A 6,790-nucleotide genomic window follows, 5' to 3' on the forward strand; every position below is an offset into this window, starting at 1 on the left:
GAACATCAAATCCATAGGCAACACTGTCGTGTATATGTTTAAGGCCTAAGAGTGTCTGAATAATAGTATCCATGTCAAATATATCATAATATCCACATCTAGAACAAACATCCACGTTTCAGAAAGAAAATCATTTTCAAAACAATCAAAACATTGATTTAATATGATAAAACCATGAAACAATTTCATCAAACGACTAAACTAATACGTGTCACAATAATAGTAAGGAGTTCCATTTCTCCATATTTCACAACATAAAATTTGAGGAACTCATGTTTCATGAAGAAGTCATTCTTTGATCATGAAAGATCAATTCAAAAGTGTTCATCTATGATGGATTTGTAAACCATATGCATTTAACAATATATATACATATAGGTATATGTATATATTCAAACATGTAATCATTCATGTGAAATACCCTTATCGATAGGGTGATGATTCAGGCAAAACCATCACAAATATTAATTAGAAACATACAAAAGTAATATGGAAATGGAAACATGATAATGACAATTGAATTCATTTGGAAACTAATGGAGCTACGTAATGCAACTTAATCCCACTAACAAACTTAGGAAGTCGGGGAGCACGATCGGCTACTTCTCCGCCAGCTCCTTGCCTCTAGCCAGAGCTTCACCACCTAAGACTACACCAACACAAATCAAATAACTCAACAAAAGAATGATTTAAAATAAGATGAAATTCAAGGATGCAACTATAACCCTAGAATGCAATACAAGTCTAACTGAGGCTTGGGTAGTGCTCAACCTCGTACCCAAATAATTCCTAGGAATTTCCTTGGTAGGGATCTCCATTCAAGGCTAAGAAAACAATGGAAGTGAAGTGAATTTCTCGGTGCTACAACGATGCTATAATGACCCAGAGCTATAAGACCCACAATTTCCAGCACAAGGGGGTTCCGTGGTTCCAACAATGTTGAAGGAAAAGAAGGTTTACAACTTCTACTCATGCTCCTATCCTCTAACATACAAGAAAGGGCATACACAAAGCTTATCAAGCTTAACAATCACACACCCTAAAGTCTAGCATTCAAGATGTAAGAATCTTGGAGAAACAAGGAGGTGGAAAATCGCATACCTTGTTAACTATATGGAGTGGATAAGATGAAGAATGAGCCTTCAAACACAAGCATAATGGAGGAGATCAAGGGTTTGGCTTTCTCATCAAAGGAAATTGAAGATAAAATGATGAAGGGCAAAGGAAAGGAAAAGTCTTAAGGGTTGATAAATGATAAAATACCCTTGTCCCGTAGCTTGGAAAAGCCTTACACGGGCCATGAATCACATCTATATGGCCATGTATTACTACTTCCATTTATATAGTATAGTTTTCTATATTTCCAAAGAGTTACACATGCAAGTACACACTAGCGTACAAGCCCATGAAGTTTTCTGGGCCTGTATTCTATAGAAACATGCAAAAATGACTATTCTACAACCGTGTACTCCACAGACCAAATCAAACGCTACAAAACACACCCAAAATAGAAGACTGAAATCAAGAAAATGTCTTTCATGACACAGTAATGGTTCCACACTTAAGTTGTCGCCCTCTTTGATGGATTTACGCTCGCATCACCACTCTTCCACGAGCTTTCACAAACAAGAAGCCATGAAAAAACATCAAAGAGAAGGTAAGAAAACCACCAATTCTTGTCTTGATATCGTCAGTGCTCATCACTTCCCTCCTGTACTCTTAGCCTCCCAATCCATAAAACTGATAAAGGCCATGAAAATCTACTCCACTTAACACTCCAAGACTTTACTTCATATTAACACAAAGCTGTAAATGAAAACACACAAAGGTTAAGTGAAAACATTAAGCTTTACTAATTCTATTCAAGCTTACATAGCCACTCATCACTCCAAGAATCCACCACGTGCCACAATTTCATGTTCTGATGTTTTTTTTTATTCCTCAAATTTTTCTTCAATCACTAGCTAGAAAAATTATTACAAAAAGTTCCTCAAAAATTCACAAATAGTCCCTAACTTACCAAAAACCTTTTCAAAGCTATCCTAGGGAAATACACAATAGCACACACTAATGCAAATCATAGCCACGAAAGTCCTTGGAAATATTAAAATAATTATATGAATAATAATCTTGGGTATTACATCCGTCCTCAAGGGATTGACAACCCTGCCCTTAAGAGCACTGATATGCCCTTTTGATTATATAAAATAGTAAATTGTTCCCAAAAGGATTGGGTAGTCGAATCCACAAGGATTGAGAATCTCTTAGTACTAATTGCACTTCTAATACTAGCAAGATCAAAGATTGGTGAAAGTTCTAATATATGAATCTAAAATAAAAGAATAAGAAAGGTGGAAAGAGGATAGAAAGAAGTAGGAAAGTAAACTGAGTAGAAGCGCTGATATGAAAGCAGTGTCCCAGACTAATCCCTTAGAAAAATATGTATTGATTCTTCTATAATGTCTATCAAGTACATCTTCTCGGACCTGAGGATAAACCCTAGGTCGGAAGGCTCGACACCATATGCCCTATCTTTAGGCATGTACTCAATCCTAGACTCCTATGTGTGCTCTAAACACGGTGTTACAACTATGGCAATCATACACATCAAGTTTTTCAATCGCGACTACGGCAATCATGCACATCAAGCTTTGCAATCGCAACTACGGTAGTCATGCACATAAGGTTTTTCAATAACACTATGGCAATCACAACCATGGCAATTATACACATCAAATTTTGCAATCACAACTACGGTAGTCATGCACATAAGGTTTTGCAATCACACTATGGCAAGCACAACTATGGTAATTATGCACATCAAGTTTTGCAATTGCAACTATGGTGATCATGCACATCAACTTTTGCAACATGAGATCTTGCATAGAAGAATCCAAGAAAACTTCACATTTATTGCAAAAGAGTAAGTCAAATATACATAATAATCAAGGTTCAATAGCCCAAGGCATCGGAGAATTCTTAGCCCTTTCATGGGTTCACACAGTGACAAAAGGATAGTGAAAACAAATAAGAAAGAACTCATCAAACTCCCTTTTGCTTTCTTAATCCTCCCAATCATACTCTGAGGACCTTCCTGCCAACTTATCTCCACTCCAATTGGTACTCTAAAATCTCTGCTCTCTTCCCTAATTAGACGGTGATGAATATCGTCCAATGGCCGCCTTAGAAAATCCAAGCTGAAGCCCCCTTGAAGCCCTTAACTTTGAGGCTTAAAAACTAATTCCGGACACAAGCATGGTCATGCATAGGCCGAGCTTATTGCTCTTGCACTTTACAGTTTGGTCTAGGGTTTGCATCAATTCTATCATTCTCTAAGCAACAATCTGTACGGCCAGGAAGCACGCTCATATTTGGGACATACTTCGATCTGTATAGCCACGCTCTGGGCTCTGTGTCCATGCTTTCCTCCTTCTGATAATTTCTATTAAGTTCTGAGATTTGCACGGGGTATAAGCATGCTCTCAACATGCTTGTTCTTCTCCTAAAGAGTTATAAATGAATTCTATTGATACCAAATTTGCTCTAACTCTTGTTCTATTGTCTTAAGACTTATTAACCTGAATAAATACGCACATATACCTAAAGAAGCATCAAAATATATAAATTGAATGCTAAAAGACAAGCAAAACATATATAATAGATATGTAAAATTTTGATATAAAAACCACTCATCAAGCACACTATTGTTAATTGTGTAACCCGTATACTTGTGGATATTGTGCATAGCGAGTAGAATTTCAAGTTTTCCGTTCCTTTACCATGAACTAATATCATAGGGAAATTATGATTTTATTAATCTTCCAATTTTTTGTTTTCTTTTATTTTTATTTTAAATTTTTGCATTCAATATTTCTTTTTGACTTATTGCTTCCAACTAATTTCTCTTACTTTCCTTGTGCTAGGTGACACTACATGACTTAGGGCAACCCCTTATGAATTGTTTGAGTAAGACACTGAGATTGAAAGGAATTTAATGAGGAGGTTGAAAGAAAGATCAAATCAAAGTGAAAAGGAGGTTGTGGTAAGCATTAAACTTTGAGTTGAAGTTGAATTTTATACAAATGATCTAATGATATATCAGTTTGATGGGTTCTAAGATGAAGGCCCATATGCTTACATAAGGAGCTTTCTGGAAAATTATGACACCTTTATGGCCAATGGGGATGTCTGAAGATGTAGTTTAATTATGATTGTTCCTATTTTCATTGAGGAGTAGAGCCAAATAGTGGCTGCATTCATTTGCCTAAGGTTCTATTATGAATTGGTCTTAGCTTCCTAGGAGATTTTTTGACGAGAAATATTTCTCCTTCCAAGATTACAAAATTACGGAGTGATATTTCTTTTGTTCAAGTAACCAGAGTCTGAAACCTAGTATGACTAATGTGAACACCGACAAATGCACAGGGTTATCAAGTAATACCCTGTGTGTGACACAGGGGTTGTATTCCATGGGCCAAGGAGCTACTATTACTTGCCATTCATCTATTTCCTAGCCTAACACTTTGAATGATAAACAGTAATTATAAAAAGAGAAAGAACAAACTAAGATGAAATTCGGACTACTATTATGCACAATTGGCATTTCAAGGGAGAATCAAGCACAAGAAGGGGTGATTTGGACAATGAATCCCCCTAGGGGTGTCATTAGGTCCTGAACTTAGGATGATAAGTTGCAATGGTAGTTTGGGCCAAGAGATTCATAAAGTAGGTAATCCCGAATCCCTCGATGATTACCCCTATTCTCATACAAGTATTGGTTCAGAATCTCTTCCAACCAAATCTTCCTACGATTGCATTGAGTGTCAGGAAATCTCTAATTAGGGTCAAACACACATCTAGGTTTATCCCTAATGGTTGGAGGGGTACTAAATACCCGAATCCCTTGGTGTATTGGTACATGTATCCCTTTCAAGCCATGTGAGTCTAATACAAGGGTGCATCTCGCGTATCTAAGTACAACCTAGAATTTGAACCATAGAGTTCTCATGTAATCCAAAACATCAAAAAACACATAGCAAAAACCACAAAGTACAAGATTTCATAAAAGAAATACAACATCTAACAATACATCAACAAGGATAATCATCGAAATTACAACAAAGCAACTGATAAGTGCTTGTGTATTAGTAATACGAAGTATTCTTTTCTTACGATAAGCATTAATTTTCTCAGATTTATCACTAATACATGTATATTTGTGTTCTTTTGTGTATGTAGGGTTGTGGAGACAAATATAAAAGAAAGAAGCCAAAGTAGATTGCGAGTACACTTGGTTGATAAAATCTTGGAGTGAACAAATGTGAAGACACAAGTTGTTCTCAAAGACATGTGAGTGTGTGCCAACCTCCGTTATGTTCAAGGAAATATGCAAATTGGAGGAGCACAAAGGCAGTCGCACTCATGTATCCCGGCTTGTGCAAAGCTAGCAAGATTGTCATCAAATGTGTTTTTATTTGAAGATGCAACGCAATTTACAGCATTGATGTGTGCCCGTTTATGTTGTGACACATTTATATATGCGTGTAAACCGCAAGTGCACGGGTGTCGAAGTAATAATCCTAGATGAGTGGGTATCGTATCCACAGAGAGTAGAGAATAAAGACACTTAAGTTGTTTCTTAACTAATGTGGAAGATGAATAGTGATAAGTGTGACAAAATTTGAAATAACGAAAATAAAAGCAACAAGATAGAGAGCACAAGTAAAGGAGAAGGTAAGGCAATCGATAAAGATGGGGTACCCGGATATTGATCCGCCTAGGACAATTGTTTCAACTGCAAGAACCCTCTATTATACTTCCTAATTGATGAAACAATGAGTCGTGGAAATCCATAATTACATGATACCAAATCTAAGGTCAACCATGCCTAACTCTATACATGTCCCGGAGGAGAGATTGAATAACCTCTCAACCTCGCACTCGCATAGAATTACAATGAGCTCTAGGGATTCCAAGTGATAAACCCTATTCCTATGTATAGACCTAACCCTTTGGTCTAAGTGGAAGATCCCTAGCCACAATTATGCCCTATGTGCTAAAATCACTTCAGTGCTTCACTCTGTTGCACTCGCAACTAAGCCCCAGCAGAAGGTCATCCCTTAGCACATTCACTCTACTATGGCAGCAAAGAACTCTTGGAACGTGGAGATAAGATAGATCACACCAGAAGGAAAAGGGGACGCTCCGCTATCTCTCGACTCACCCTCTCAACCCTCTCCAATCTAGCTTTGTCTAACTCTCATGGTGTGTCACACACTCATAAGAGTTACCAACAAGAACTCTCAACCCTAGTGTCACTCTAGGGGAGTATTCATACAATCAAGTCTCCAAGATTAGAACTCACCATAAACATCAATTAATTGAAAGCATAATAAAGACATTCAATGAAACGAATACATCCTAGGGTTCACAAATACCCAAGTACCCACTAAGGGTTTAGCTCTCCATGGAGCTAGATACAATCAATGAAATCGAATGTAAAAATAAAGCATCCATAGAAAACCCCCTCATTAATCGTGGCGATGGTCTTATGGAGAGTCCTCTACTCATCTCAAGGATCCCTTTATCCGGCCTAGGATACACCTCGCCGGATCAGTGCCGACGAAAGCTCTCCCACTAACCTTCTTCCAAATGGCGCGTGATGTCGGAGCCATAGAACCTCTCCACAGCCCTAGCCAATACCTCTCAAAACCCTAGCCGCCGCCCTCTCTCAAGTTGGGGAAAAGATGGAGAAAAGAATGCTGAAATCCGGGATGAAATCGGCTTTTAA

Source organism: Dioscorea cayenensis, chromosome 20 (assembly GCF_009730915.1).
Source record: "Dioscorea cayenensis subsp. rotundata cultivar TDr96_F1 chromosome 20, TDr96_F1_v2_PseudoChromosome.rev07_lg8_w22 25.fasta, whole genome shotgun sequence".
In the NCBI taxonomy this organism is placed as follows: domain Eukaryota; kingdom Viridiplantae; phylum Streptophyta; class Magnoliopsida; order Dioscoreales; family Dioscoreaceae; genus Dioscorea; species Dioscorea cayenensis.